The sequence below is a fragment of the Theropithecus gelada genome, chromosome 15, assembly GCF_003255815.1.
Source record: "Theropithecus gelada isolate Dixy chromosome 15, Tgel_1.0, whole genome shotgun sequence".
NCBI classification, from domain to species: domain Eukaryota; kingdom Metazoa; phylum Chordata; class Mammalia; order Primates; family Cercopithecidae; genus Theropithecus; species Theropithecus gelada.
This window is the reverse complement of record NC_037683.1, coordinates 88392393-88408318: the sequence shown is the minus strand read 5'-3', so window position 1 is coordinate 88408318 and position 15926 is coordinate 88392393. Positions and strand designations below refer to the sequence as shown.

General features: G+C 40.8%; 1 pseudogene; it reads right to left on the bottom strand.

Annotated features, from left to right (window-relative positions):
• Positions 1-4557: 4557 nt before the first annotated feature.
• Positions 4558-5207, bottom strand: LOC112607745 (annotated as a pseudogene).
• Positions 5208-15926: the final 10719 nt, after the last annotated feature.

The window sequence follows — 15926 nt, the reverse complement described above, 5'->3', positions numbered from 1 at the left end:
TCACTTTGGGGAACCAGCATTACTTTGATACCAAATCCAGATAAACATATTACGGAAGAAGAAAGCCGAGCCCAGTGGCTCACTCCTATAATCCCAGCACTTTGGGAGGCCGAGGCAGGCGGATCGTGAGGTCAGGAGTTTGAGACCAGTCTGACCAAAATGGTGAAACCCCGTCTCTAACTAAAAATACAAAAATTAGCTGGGCATGGTGGCGTGTGCCTGTAATCCCAGCTACTCAGGAGACTGAGGCAGGAGAATCGCTTGAACCCGGGAGGCGGAGGTTGCAGTGAGACAAAATTGCGCCATTGCACTCTAGCTTGGGTGACAGAGCGAGACTCTCTCAAAAAAGAAGGAGAAGGAGAAGAAGAAGACTACTATAGATCAATACAATATCCCTCATGAACATAAACACAAAAATCCTCTACAAAATATTGACAAATCTAACAATATATTAAAAGAACAGTATATAAAAATACATGTATTCCTCTCTGGACTACTAGAATAAGTGTAATACATATAAACATTATTATTTTGTCATAATAAGCTAATTCTGTTTTCTGTTTGCCTGCTCATTTTGTTTTTCAGTCCAAGATTTTATTATTCCTGGACATTTTATTAGAATATTTCTAAGGCTTAATGAGTCTTTTGAACACTTAGAATTTTAAAAATAGTATTGCTTTTAATATTTAGAATTTTTAAAATAGTATTTGAGTACTTAGATCAAGTGGACAAATTTCTTTAAACGTGTAAACTGCCAAGACTTATTAAAGAAACAAATGATAACCTGAACAGTCCTATGTTTATTTTAAAAATTGAATTCATAGCTTATTCCATATAATAGTTCATATTTTTAATCAACTCATTAAAATATGTTGGCTTGCTCTTTAGATGAAAGATGGTAACTATCAGAATTATAGAGAGCATTAACACATAATACATAATTCTGTAATGCTTATTAAAAGTTGAAGACAATATTTTAATTTTTAATTTTTTTTTACATTACCGGTATGATGCTTTATCTTGTAAGTTTTCTTGACTACAACCTATGATAAGAAATCATTATACACAGTACATATACACTATATGCTCACACACCAATAATTGCCACAAAAGCTTCACAAACCAGTATTTACCTTTATCATGAGCAGTGTATTCTGTTTTTTTCTATTCTATTTCATTTTTCAAAAAAATGGTTAACAATTCACTAGTGATTTTGTAACACCCTGTGCTATTAGCCTGAAAACTCTCTCCCTAGCGTCAGGCTCCATGCTACGCAGACCTGCCTTTCCCATCCTCTGCTATTCTCTTCAAAGACTAGACATTAACAAGAAGCGCTGCTATTATTGTTTTTTCATTTGTTTGTTTAGTGACAGGGTCTCATTCTGTTGCCCAGGCTGGATGGAGTTAGGTACAGTCATGGCTCACTGCAGCCTGGAACCCCTGGGCTCAAGCGATCCTCCCACCTCAGCCTCCTGAGTAGCTAGGACTACAGGTGTGCACCACCATACTCGGCTAATTTTTTTTTTTAAGTCTTTAAGAAATGGGAGTCTTGCTATGTTGCCAGGCTGGTCTTCAACTCCTGGCCTCAAGCGGTCCTCCTGCGTCAGCCTCCCAAAGCACTGAAATTATAGGCATGAGCCACTGCACGCACTATTGCTTTTAGGAATTGTAAGCCAATGGGATGTGGGTTGAATATCTCAGTTTATGATCTCTGAAAATGAGAACAGATAAAGATTTAATTTTGACAGAGAGGGTCACTGAAACCTCATTCAGCCAACTCCAGATGCATGGTGTTCTGCAGAGCTAAAAAGATGAACTTGGTGCAAACATGGGAACAAAACAAAGCCCACATGCTTTCTGACACAAAGGAGAGTCCTTTCCTTGTCTCAGTCAAGAGTTGTATAAAGGGTTTACCAGCACTATAGTGGCTGTATGAAAACGGGGTGGCCCTCAATTTGGGGACATATTACCTAGCCATGCCAAGACTGCTTTCTCTATGAAAAGTAAAATCTTCAAGAAAGGATGTTCCAAAAATTTCTCTTCTTCTTCTTCTTTTTCTTCTTCCTCTTCTTCTTCTTCTTCTCCTTCTTCTCCCTCCTCCTCCTCCTCCTCCCCTCTTCTTCTTCTTCTCCTCCTTCTTCTTCCTCCTCCTCTTCCTCCTCCTCCTCTTCTTCTTCTTCTCCTTCCTCTTCCTCCTCCTCTTCCTCCTCCTCCTCCTCTCCTCCTCCTCTCCTCCTCCTCCTTCTTCTCCTTCTCCTTCTCCTTCTCCTTCTTCTTCTTCTTCTTCTTCTTCCTCTTCTTCTTCCTCCTCCTCCTCCTCCTCTTCTTCTTTTTGAGACAGAATCTCACTCTGTCACCCAGGCTGGAGTGCAGTGGCATGATCTCGGCTCACTGCAACCTCCGCCTCCTGGGTTCAAGAGATTCTCCTGCCTCAGCCTCCTGAAAAGCTGGGATTACAGGCACACACCACTACCATGCCTGGCTAATTTTTGTATTTTTGTAGAGATGGGGTTTCACCATGTTGGTCAGGCTGGTCTCAAACTCCTGACCTCAAGTAATCCGCCTGCCTCGGCCTCCCAAACTGTTGGGATTACAGGTGTGAGCCACCACCCAGCCAGAAACATATGATTTTCTATTATTTTTCTGTGCTTTCAGAAAGACAGCATAGGCTTCTTTTTGCCAAACTCCAGCTAAAGTCATTGTCTATCATGTTATATAGTGTCTTCTATAACAGGACCCATGAAATAACTGACTCCTCAATTTCAGTCATGGAAAAAGTTATTTCTCTTAAGATATTTTTATGTTTTTATTCTGTCCTCCCCCACAACAATAAACAGCAAACAATAAATCCCAGGAGGACTTCCTCTTTTAAATACTGGGCTTCTCAAAGCAAAACATTCAACTAGATTATTCATTTCAGGTAATTTATAACAGTTATTTCTCTGTTCGTGTCAACTATTTGCTTTGACTAATATGTGAAAGTATTTATTATCTCATTTGAAACTATATTGAATGTTGAAAATTACTTCAAATCCTTTCCTGGAAGGAAGTAGAAAAAAAATCCTAAAGAAAAATAAGAAACGGTGTTTAGGAAACTTGCTTCCAAGTCTAAGGAATGGCCCAAAGGAACAGAGCCTAGGGACATCTCTGGCCGTATCAGCTCCCTCCTAAGAAACCTGATGCACTGTGCTGCTAGATCTAACAAAAGAACAAAATGAGTTGAGCTTTTTCTTTTTGGATCTGCCATGAATTCAGGTTTTTACGCTCAATGTCATCTCGGACACTTAAATACTGAATTTCCCAGGTTACCCCAAAGCTCCAGCAAAAGGAAAGGGAGAGTAGTACCTGCACAACGCTTCCATCCTTCACATCCTGGGTTCAGAGAAACCACACAAGAATTGAAACCATTCCGGAATCCAACACAAAAACGTATTCATTAATTCCTAGCTTCAGGATCTGAGGATGAGTAAAGGTATGTATACCTTTCTAAGGGGTGTCAGCCACACTGTAATAAAAACACAGCCAAAATTAAACAGGCTCAGGGGTTACTTTTCAGAATCAAGACTTAAAGACAGACATTCTAACCTGTTTTCTGATAGATTCAGAAGTCTTCATCAAGTTTAAAATATCTTTAATGTTGATGACTATCGACATTAAAGATCCTCTTGCCTCTTTTCGATCCTTTCCAATTTAATCAACATTTAAGCACAAGGCACCGTTCTAGGTATTATGCAAGATACAAAGGTTACCAAGGGCTTGAGTTTGACCCTTAAATTGTTATTAAAGGAGAAATGCAAATTGTAGCAGAAAAATTCCCATAAACCCCTTAAGGATGAATAAAAAGCCGGGCGCGGTGGCTCAAGCCTGTATTCCCAGCACTTTGGGAGGCCGAGACGGGCGGATCACAAGGTCAGGAGATCGAGACCATCCTGGCTAACACGGTGAAACCCCGTCTCTACAAAAAAAATACAAAAATCTAGCCGGGCGAGGTGGCGGGCGCCTGTAGTCCCAGCTACTCCGGAGGCTGAGGCAGGAGAATAGCGTAAACCCGGGAGGCGGAGCTTGCAGTGAGCTGAGATCCGGCCACTGCACTCCAGCTCGGGCAACAGAGCCAGACTCCGTCTCAAAAAAAAAAAAAAAAAAAAAAAAGGATGAATAAAAATACCCCCTTAAACCTGAAGAGGATAAAAAAGCAAGGCCCTCTTCCCCTGCTGCTTTTGGAGTCTGTCTACCCTAGTGTGTCATTTCACCGCTCCATGCACAGTTGCCACAGGCTAATAAAGGCTTATCTGTCTGAAGGGTTACAGTATTTTTTAATTTGATGAAGAATTTCTAGTCTGTTTTATTTTTAGTGGGTTTTGTTTTGTTTTTTTTTTTTTTTACAGTTTCATTCTTAGACTGGACTTAGTACTAGTCCTCTTTTTCAGTTTCCTTAGACCAATAACTAAATCTTTTATAAACTATATTTTCATGTTTTATTGCCTGTATTTTGTTTTTATATGTATCATTAATTCTTAAAAATTAAGATTTTGAATCCCTTTGAATATTTTTTAGGCTTCAAAGATCTTGATGAAGAAGTCTGAGTTGACTGCCATTTCTCTTATGTTGGTGGTAAGGCTGGCATGCAACACACGCTGGTTTAGCGTGGGCAATGATCACCAAACACAAGAGCCATGGCCACCCCCACTTCACCTCGTTCACAGACAGAACTGGAAGGTTGGTCCTGGATGGCTGCCTGGTCCTGGATGCTTTTAGTGGTCTCTTGGTCTGTGGAAAGTCTTGTTTTGGAACAAATGTTTCCATTGATATAGATGAGAAATGCCTCTTTCACATTTTTATAAACAACTTAGAACCCAATAGATTTGGTTTGTCGGTCGCTCCTGTGAGTACCAAAGGATTTCATGGTTGGAAGGTGTGCTTTTTCATCTTGGCAATGAGCAGCATTTAATGGAGACAGCATGCTAGTATTTGATTTTTTTTTTTTTTTTGGTCCATTTCCAGGATCTGAGATGTATTCAAACCACCAGCTGTTTTATCAGGAAGGAACAAATCCAAGTTTTGACGTATTGTCAGTGTGCTGCATGTTGTATTTTCAAATTTCCTTAAGCAGTTTTAACATTAGATGACCAATTATTTGGCACTGATGTGCTTTTGATAATATACAGTGAGATCTGGCCATGCATGGCTCTGAGAACTGTAGGTGGCATTAACCACATCCCAAGCTTTCCACCCGAACAGAAGAAGGAAGCACCCGTGACGCACACGTCCTCGGCAGGACTGCAGGGAAAGAGCCGCGGCACCAGCCTCTCACTATGGCAGCCACTCCCTCTCCTGGAAGGGCGCTCCCTCCAATATTTTTATTTTTATTAACATGATAGGTTTTCTAATTTGAGCTTGTAAAACTGCAGGTGCAAAAGTGTGGGTGTATTCAATAGTGTCTAAAAGCATTCCCACCCTAAGCTTTCCGGGCATTCTTTGATTACTGTGTTCCATTGTTAAACAAGCAGTTGTAAAGTCTAGCAGGCAAAGTTGTTAACCTAGTACATAACTCTCTATCTGTACTTAACTAATCCATTGATTAATTTTTTTATATAATGAATATTGGTTTTATGATTATTTAAATAATATGTGCCCATTGTGGAAATTTACAAAGGCACAAAAAGATACAGAAAAAATCAAAATCTCGGCCGGGTGCGGTGGCTCACGCCTGTAATCCCAGCACTTTGGGAGGCCGAGGCGGGAGGATCACTAGGTCAGGAGATCGAGACCATCCTGGCTACAAAGGTGAAACCCCGTCTCTACTGAAAATATAAAAAATTAGCCAGGTGTAGTGGCGGGTGCTTGTAGTCCCAGCTACTCGGGAGGCTGAGGCGGGAGAATGGCGTGAACCCAGGAGGCGGAGCTTGCAGTGAGCCGACACCGCGCCACTGCACTCCAGCCTGGGTGACAGAGCAAGACTCCGTCTCAAAAAAAAAAAAAAAAAAAGAAAGAAAAGAAAAAGAAAGAAGAAAAAATCAAAATCTTATTTTTCAGAGACAACCATAGTTAATATTTTAGCTTATTGTTTCTTACCTGTAGTTACACACATATATTTGAATTCATCATTATTTTTTGTTAAATCAAAGTAATATATGAACATGGCTAAACCTGTATTTATTTTTTTCCAAATTCACATGATTTTTAGAACATTCCTTTTTTTTCTTTTAACTTTTTTTTAGATTCAAGGGCTACATGTGCAGGTTACCTGAGTATATTGCATGATGCTGAGGTTTGGGGTGCAAATGAGTCCATCACCCAGGTACTGAGCATAGAACCCAACAGTTATTCAACTCTTGCCCCTTGCCCCTTGCCCCTTGCCCACCCTCGCCCCAAGAAGTCCTCAGTTTCTATTGTGCCATCTTTATATCCGTAAGTACTCAGTCTTTAGCTCCCACTTATAAATGAAAATGTGGTATTGGTTTTCTGTTTCTGCATTAATTCCCTTAGAATAATGGCCTCCAGCTGCGTCCATGTTGCTGCAAAGGATATGATTTCATTCTTTTTTATGGCTGCATGGTATTCCATTGTATATATGTATCACATTTTCTTTATCCAATTCGCTATTGATGGGCACCTAGATTGATTCTGTGTCTTTGCTACTGTTAATAGTCCTGCAAAGAACATGCAAGTGCATGTGTGTTCGGTAGACAGATTTGTTTTCTTTTGGATATATACCCTAATGGGATTTCTTGGCTGATTGGTAGTTCCGAGTTCTTTGAGAAATCTCCAAACTGCTTTCTACACTGGCTGAACTAATTTACATTCCCACCATCAATATATATGCGTTCCCTTTTCTCTGCAGCCTTGTCAAGCATCTGTTGTTTTTTGACTTTTTTTTATTTTTTATTTTTATTTTTTTTTGGGGTGTGTGTGTGTGGAGACAGAGTCTCGCTCTGTCGCCTAGGCTGGAGTGCAGTGGCACAATCTCAGCTCACTGTAACCCCCCAGGTTCAAGTAGCCCTTGTCCCTCAGCTCCCAAGTAGCTGGGACTACAGGCATGTGCCACCATGCCTGGCTAATTTTTTGTATTTTTAGTAGAGACAGGGTTTTGCCATGTTGCCCAGGCTGGTCTCAAACTCCTGAGCTCAGTCAATCCACCCACCTCGGCCTCCTGAAGTGCTAGGATTACAGGCATGAGCCACTGCGCCAGGCTGTTTTTTGACTTTTTTTTTTTTTTTTCTCTTGAGACGGAGTCTCTGTGTCACCAGGCTAGAGTGCAGTGGCGTGATCTTGTCTCACTGCAACCTCCGCCTCCCGGGTTCAAGTGATTCTCCTGCCTCAGCCTCCTGAGTAGCTGGGACTACAGGTGCTTGCCACCATGCCTGGCTAATTTTTGTATTTTTAGTACAGATGGGGTTTCACCATTTTGGCCAGGATGGTCTCGATCTCTTGACCTCGTGATCTGCCCGCCTTGGCCTCCCAAAGTGCTGGGACTACAGGTGTGAGCCACTGCAGTTGACCTTGACTTTTTAATGATAGCCATACTGACTGGCATGAGATGGTATCTCATTGGGGTTTTGATTTGAATTTCTCTGATGATTAGTGATGTGGAGCATTTTTTCATGTTTGTTGGCCACTTGTGTGTCTTCTTTTGAGAAGCGTTTGTTCATGTCTTTTGCACATTTTTAAATGGGATTATTTGGTTTTTGTTTGTTCAATTGTTTAAGTTCCTTATAGATTCTGGATATGACACCATTGTTGGCTGCATAGTTTGTGAATATTTTGTCCCATTCTGTAGGTTGTCTGTTTACTCTGTTGATAGTTTCTTTTGCTGTGCAGAAGCTCTTTAGTTTAATTAGGTTCCACTTGTCAATTTTTGGTTTTGTTGCAACTGCTTTCGAAGACTTAGTCATCATAAATTCTTTCCCAAGGCTGATGTCTAGAATGGTGTTTCCTATGCTTTTTTCTAGAATTCTTATAGTTTGAGGTCTTACATTTAAATCTTAATCTATCTTAATTTTTGTATATGGTAAAAGGTAGGGGTCCAGTTTCATTCTGCATGTAGCTAGCCTGCTATCCCAGCACCATTTACTAAATAGGAAGTCTTTTCCCCATTGCTTATTTTGGTCAGCTTTATCGAAGATCTGATGGTTGTGGCTTTATTTCTAGGTTTCCTATGCTATTCAATTGGTCTATGTGTCTGTTTTTGTACCAGTACCATGCTGTTTTCTTTACCTAATCCTTATAGTGTAGTTTAAAGATGGGCAATGTGATGCCTCCAGCTTTGTTCTTTTTGCTTAGGATTGCTATGGTTATTTGGGGCCTGTTTTGGTTCCTTGTGAATTTTAGAATAGTTTTTTCTGTTCTGCAAAAAGATGTTGGTAGTTTGATAGGAATAGTGTTGAATTTGTAGATTGCTTTGGGCACTATGGCTATTTTAATGATACTGATTCTTCCAATTCATTAGAAATGAAGTGTTTTTCCACTTGTTTATGTCACGTTTTACATCTTTCAGCAGTGTTTTCTAGTTCTTCTTGTAGAGATCTTTCACCTCCTTGGTTAGATGTGTCCCTAGGTATTTCATTTTGTGTGTGTGGCTATTTTAAATGGGATTGCATTCTTCATCTGGCTCTCAGCTTGAACGTGACTGGTATATACAAATGCTATTTATTTTGTACATTGATTTTGTATCCTGAAGCTTTACTGAAGTTGTTTATCAGTTCCAGGAGCCTTTTGGCAGAATCTTCAGGGTTTTCTAGCTATAGGATCACATTTTCCGTAAAGAGAAATAGTTCGACTTCTTTTCCTATTTGAATGCCTTTTATCTTTCTCTTGCCTTATTGCTCTGGCTAGAACTTCTAGTACTACTTGAAATAGGAGTGATGACAGATTCTTGTCTTGTTCCAGTTCTCAAGTGGAATGATTCCAGTTTTTGCCTGTTCAGTATGACGTTGTTTAGAATACTCTTGTATTGTTTTAACATACTCTTGTGACCTTTTGTGAGCTTTGACTTTACTGAAAAGAAACATACTTGTAAAAATTTAAGCAACACAGATATATGCAAAAAAGAATTTTATTATGTCACTGTAATTTAGAAGTAATGTTTAGTAACACTAGATGAGCATCACATCTAGAACTTCTTGATGGACAGAGGGATCGGTGAATTGAAATATTTAGATGCATAGAGGAAAGGTAGATAGAAAGAATTTTATAAAATGCTTATTGGCTTATCATCCAATAAGCCACTTAAAATAAAAGGTATTATATGCAATTTTACTTGAATTTAATAGAAGGTAAGAAATTAAAGTAAAATAGAAGAAACTGCTAAACCTCAGATGTTTCTCTTTCAAATTTGTATTTATTTCTTATTTTCTAATGCCCTCTAGTGTTCCTACGATGTTCTTTTTTTAAACACTTTTTTTTTTTTTTTTTGAGACAGAGTCTTACTCTGTCGCCCAGGCTGGAGTGCAGTGGCGTGATCTCGGCTCACTGCAACCTCCTCCTCCTGGGTTCAAATCATTCTCCTGCCTCAGCCTCCCAAGTAGCTGGGACTACAGGACCATGCCACCATACCTGGCTAATTTTTTGTATTTTTAGTAGAGATGGGGTTTCACCATGTTGGCCAGGCTGGTCTTGAAGTCCTAAACAAAATTGAGAGGAAGGTACAGACATTTCCTATGGACTCCCTAACCCCACACATGCATTGTATCCCCCAATATTAACATCCCCACCAGAAAAAAGTGGTTCTTTTTTTCACCACTACATATTTTAATTAATAAAAGATTATTTGAAAGTTAAAAAGGAATGATCATGAGGGATACTCTGTGACCTAGGTGTTTCTGTTTTAGACCATATTGACTGATTTCCTTAAGTAAAAGACAAGGACATTAACACTCTTATACTTTTTTCTATTTCCCTTCTCCAATTTTTTGTTACTTATTTTTACTGTCAATTTAAAAACATTTATATTCCCACTGTAATTATAATTCTCATATTTAAATAGATTAAATGCTTAACATATTTTTGCCATATCCCATTTATTCTAGGCAATTTTATTTTATTTTATTTTATTTATTTATTGAGACGGAGTTTCGCTCTTGTTGTCTAGGCTGGAGTGCAATAGCACGATCTCAGTTCACTGCAACCTCCGCCTCCCAGGTTCAAACGATTCTCCTGTCTCAGCCTCCTGATTAGCTGGGATTACAGGCATGCACCATCACACCCGGCTAATTTTGTATTTTTAGTAAAGATACGGTTTCTCCATGTTGGTTAGGCTGGTCTCGAACTCCTGACCTCAGATGATCCACCTGCCTCAGCCTCCCAAAGTGCTGGGGTTACAGACGTAAGCCACCATGCCTAGCCCACAATTTAAAAAAAATTCATCTCCTGGCTGGCTGATTTCATTGCTGTATAGTTTTTTGTTTGTTTTTTTGTTTGTTTGTTTTTTTTTTGAGACGGAGTCTCACTCTGTCGCCAGGCTGGGGTGCAGTGGTGCAATCTTGGCTCACTGCAACCTCCGCCTCCCAGGTTCAAGTGATTCTCCTGCCTCAGCCTCCTGAGTAGCTGGGACTAAAGGTGCTTGCCACCACGCCTGGCTAATTTTTGTATTTTTAGTACAGATGGGGTTTCACCATTTTGGCCAGGATTGTCTCGATCTCTTGACCTCGTGATCCACCCGCCTCGGCCTCCCGAAGTGCTGGGATTACAGGCTTGAGCCACCGTGCCCAGTCCATAGATATGTAGCTTTTTAAAGTTCATTTTTATATGTGTTGCTTGGCTTGTTCAAGGTTCAATTCCTTCAGCTGATTATTTTATTTTATGGCTCTATATCCCTCAATAATATGTTTTTATTGTTATTTCTTGGTTAGCTTTAGGTATTATGTTTTGATAACTCACCATGGAAGCTGAGAATTTAGCTCATTTTGCCATCCCCACTACACATATGCACACATACATTTCTCCACACAGATATATTGTAACCTTGGGTAGTTCCATATTCAGGATTTTCAGTATTATGGAATGCTACTCACAGGAGAATAGGTGGTATACTATGATTCCTTATCTGCATAGAAAAGGAAAATGTAATATACTATGTGTATTAGTCTGTTCTCACGCTGTTACAGACATACCCGAGGCTGGGTAATTTATAAAAGAAAGAGGTTTAATTGACTCACAGTTCCTGAGAGCTGGGGAGGTCTCAGGAAAGTTATAATCATGGTGGAAGGGGAAGCAAACATGTCCTTCTTCACATGGTGGCAGCAAGAAGTGCCAAGCAAAAGCGGGAAAAAAAACCCCTTATAAAACCATCAGATCTTGTGAGAACCCACTCACTCTCACAAGAACACCATGGAGGTAACCACCCCCATGATTCAGTTATCTCCCACTGGGTCCCTCCCACGATATGTGTGGATTATGGGAACTACAATCAATTCAAGATGAGATTTGGGTGGGGACACAGCCACCCCATATCACCATGATTATTCCTTTCCTGGAATTAGTTTAGTTTTTTTTTTTTTCACTTGCTTAGTTGTCTGTGTATTTTCTAGTATTTCAAGCCCCATCTCCCCCCCGCCCCGATTAGTAAATTATTTTCAATATGCTCCAGGTATTTTATCATTTGCAACTTATTGAAGAAAATCTCCCCACATTCTCCATGCCTGCTCAATTCTGTCTAGCTGCTCCTTAGGCCTACTGAACAGCCCTTGTTTTGGGGCCTCTTCTCCCTCTCACTCTGTGGATTCCTTTTACTTTTTTCTCATATTGGCTCCTCTGTTCCCTGAATACCATACTTTCCATTTTCAGTTTATTCTATTGTTTTTCTGGAGCCAATCCTCTAGTAGCTCTTAAGAGATGAGCATGTTAGGAAAATTTCAGGTTCTGAACACCTGAAAATATTTTTATTTACTTTTGCATTTTATTGTCCAGCTGAATGTGTTACTCTACATTGGAAATAATTTTCCCTCAAACTTTTGATGCCGTTGGACCATTGTCTTCTAGTTTCCAGTACTGCTGCTGAGTTATCCAATGCTTTTCTGATTCTTCAGCTTTGTATGACATTTTTATCACAAAAGCATATAGGGGCTTTTATTTTTTGCCACTGTTGTAGAATTTCACAATAATTTATTTGAATTCCTTTTCATCCACTGTGATGGATGCTCAATTTAGAATTTAGACTTATATGCTGGGAAATTTTCTTGAGTCAATCTCTTGATAATATTCTTGACTCTGTTTTTTCCCTTCTCTCTATCTTAGGACCCTTGGGTTGGTCTACAAGTTTTCAAAGCTTTTCCATCTATTTTTCAAATTATTGTCTTTTGCCCTACTTTCTGGAAGATATTTATGGAAGATTAATTAATTAATTGATTTTTTTTTTAAGACAGGGTCATGCCATCACCCAGGCTACAGTGCAATGGCACAATCATAGCTCACTGCAACCTTGAACTCCTGGACTCAAGCAGTCCTCCTACCTCAGCCTGCTGAGTAGCTAGGACTACAGGTGCGAGCCACCATGTCTGGCTAATTTTTTCATTATCTGTGGAGACAGGAGTCTCGCTATGTTGCCCAGGCTAGTCTTGAATTCCTGGCCTCAAGTGAGCCTCCCACCTTGGCCTCCCAAAGCACTGGGAATACAGGAGAAATACAGCTCACAGAACTCAAAACACTGCAATCACTTTTGCACCAGCCTAATATGTATATATGTTTTCATCCACAGTTCCTGGCTCATAACTCCCATAGCCCTTGTTACAGTCTTTTGTTAAGACTCAGAAGCAGGCCTCAAGTGACAGAATCTCTCCCTCTGACTTTCTCCTGCCCTCTTTTCATTAGAGTCCCAAGGCAGCACTGGAATCCGATTGTGGGTCCTAAGACCCTCATTCCAGATACGGTCCTGCTCCATACTCTGGAGGAAGGAATGCTGCACGGAGAGCAAGAAGAATCTGAACTGAACAGACAGAGCTTGCTGGGTTTAAATCATACCCTTTTTGTCCGATCACATATCTTTTTTTTTTTTTTTTTAGACTAAGTCTTGCTTTGTTGCCAGGCTGGAGTGCAGTGGCGCGATCTCAGCTCACTACAACCTCTGCCTCCCGGGTTCAAGTGATTCTCCTGCCTCAGTCTCCTGAGTAGCTGGGATTACAGGCGCCGGCCACTATGCCCAGCTAATTTTGGTATTTTTAGTAGAGACAGGGTTTCACCATGTTAGGCAGTTTTCAAACTACTTACCTCAAGCTATCCACCCGCCTCGGCCTCCCAAAGTGCTGGGATTACAGGCCAGAGCCGCGGCGCCCGGCCATCCAATCACATTTCAACACGATTGTTTGTGCTTCAACCATGAACAACCAATGAAATCTCCGTAATAGGCCCAAAGGCGGGAGTTCAGAGAACTTCCGGGGAGCTGAACACTTGGAGGCCAACAGGAAGGTGAATAAGAACTCATTCATATGCTGGGAGGGTGGCACACCCCCACTCCACAGGGACAGAGCTCTTGCACTCAGGACCCTTTCAGACCTGGCCCTGTGTATCTCCTCATCTGGCTGTTTATATGTATCTTTTAAAATCTTCTTTGTAATAAACTGGCGAAGGTAAGTGTTTCCCTGAGTTCTGTGAGTAGCTCTAGCAAATTAAGTCAAAGAGGGACTCATAGGAACTCCCAACTTGAAGCTAGTCAGTCAGAAGTTCCGAAGGCCCGGACTTGTAACTGGAGGGAAGGAGGGGACAGTCGTGCGGAGAGAGCCCTCAACCTGTGGGATCTGACGCTATTTCCAGGAAGACTGTGTCAGAACTCAATTGTAGGACACCCAGCTGGTGTCTGCTGCTGAAATGCTTGCTTGCTTGCTTGCAGGTAGGGAGAAATCTCCACATATTTTGGGGTCACAGAACTCGTCTGTGTTGATCGTTGTTGGGGGAGAGCAGAGGAAAAACAGATTCGAAGTTTTTTCAAAACAATCGACCTCACCCTATTTCCACTCTACCTCCTCTGCCCCTGGGAACCACCGTTCTACTCTGTGTTTCTATGTATTCAGCTCTTTTAAAGATTCCACATAGGCTGAACATGTGACTCACGCCTCTAGTCCTAGCACTTTGGGAGGTAGAAGTGAGAGGATCCCTTGAGGACAGGAGTTTGAAACAAGCCTGGGCAACATAGTGAGACCAAGTCTCTACAAAAATACTTAAAAATAAGTGGGGCCCGGTGGGGCATTCTTGTAGTTCCAGCTACCTGAGAGGTTAGAGGGTCGCTTGAGCCCAGGAATTCAAAGCTGCAGTGAGCTTTGATTAGGCCACTGCACTCTAGCCTGGGTGACAGAGTGAGATCCTGTCTTTAAAAAAATAAAAAATAAAAATAAAACAAAAACGATTCCATATATAAGTGAGATCGTGCAATCTTGTTGTGTCTCCTGCTTATTTCACTTAGCTTAACGTCCTCCAGATTTATCCACATTGTCATAAATGACAGGATCTTTTTTTAAAGGTTGAATAATATTTCATTGTGTATATATTCCACAGTTTCTTTAACCATCCATCCATTGATGGATACTTAAGTCATTTCTATATCTTTTTTTTTTTTTTTTTGAGACGGAGTCTCACTCTGTCACCCAGGCTGGAGTGCAGCGGCATGATCTCAGCTCGCTGCAACCTCCACCAGCCAGGTTCAAGCGATTCTCCTGCCGCAGCTTCCCGAGTAGCTGGGATTATAGGCACACACCACCATGCCCGGCTAATTTTTGTATTTTTAGTAGAGACGGGGTTTCACCATATTGGTCAGGCTGGTCTCGAACTCCTGACCTCGTGATCTGCCTGCCTCGGCCTCCCAAAGTGCTGGGATTACAGGTGTGAGCCACCACGCCCGGCCCTATATCTTGACTATTGTGAATAATGCTGCAATGAACATATGAATGTAAATATCTCCTAGGTGTCATTTTATATCAGAGATGCTGATTTTATTTCCTTTGGATATATACCTAGAAGTGAGATTACTGGGTTCATATGGTGATTTTATTTTTAATTTCTTGAGAAACCATTTTTTTTTATGGTGATTGCACCAGTTTACATTCTTTTTTTTTTTTTTTTGAGACGGAGTCTCGCTCTGTCGCCAAGGCTGGAGTGCAGTGGCCGGATCTCAGCTCACTGCAAGCTCTGCCTCCCGGGTTCCTGCCATTCTCCTGCCTCAGCCTCCCGAGTAGCTGGGACTACAGGCGCCCGCCACCTCGTCCGGCTAGTTTTTTGTATTTTTTAGTAGACGGGGTTTCACCGTGTTAGCCAGGATGGTCTTGATCTCCTGACCTCGTGATCCGCCCGTCTCGGCCTCCCAAAGTACTGTGATTACAGGCTTGAGCCACCACGCCCGGCCCAGTTTACATTCTTATCAACAGTGTGGAAGCGTTCCCTTATTTCCACATCCTCACCAACACTTGTTATCTTTTGTATTATTGGTAATGGCCATCTTAACAGGTATGAAGTGATATCTCATTGTGGTTTTGATTTGCATTTTCCTATCTGTTGGACATTTTTACATCTTCATTGGAGAAATGTCTATTCAGATCTTTGCCCATTTTTAAATTAGATTATTATTATTATTATTATTTTGCTATTGAGTTGTGTGGGTTCCTTATATATTTTGGATATTAACTCATCAGATATATGGTTCACACATATTTTCTCCTCATCTATAGGTTACCTTTTCATTTTGTTGATTGCTTCCTTTGCTCTGCAGAAGTTTTTTAGTTTGATGTAGTCTCACAGGAATGATTTATTTTTTGACAATTTTTTCCTCCCTGCTTTATCTTCTTTACTTCACATTAAATTTTTTCTAAAATATCCAGTAGCCTTTGGCTATCTGAGCATATTTAAGATTTGCACATTAAAAAGCAAATTATTTGGGAGGCCAAGGTGGGTGGATCACTTGAGGCCAGTAGTTCGAGACCAGCCTGGCCAACATTACAAAACCCTGT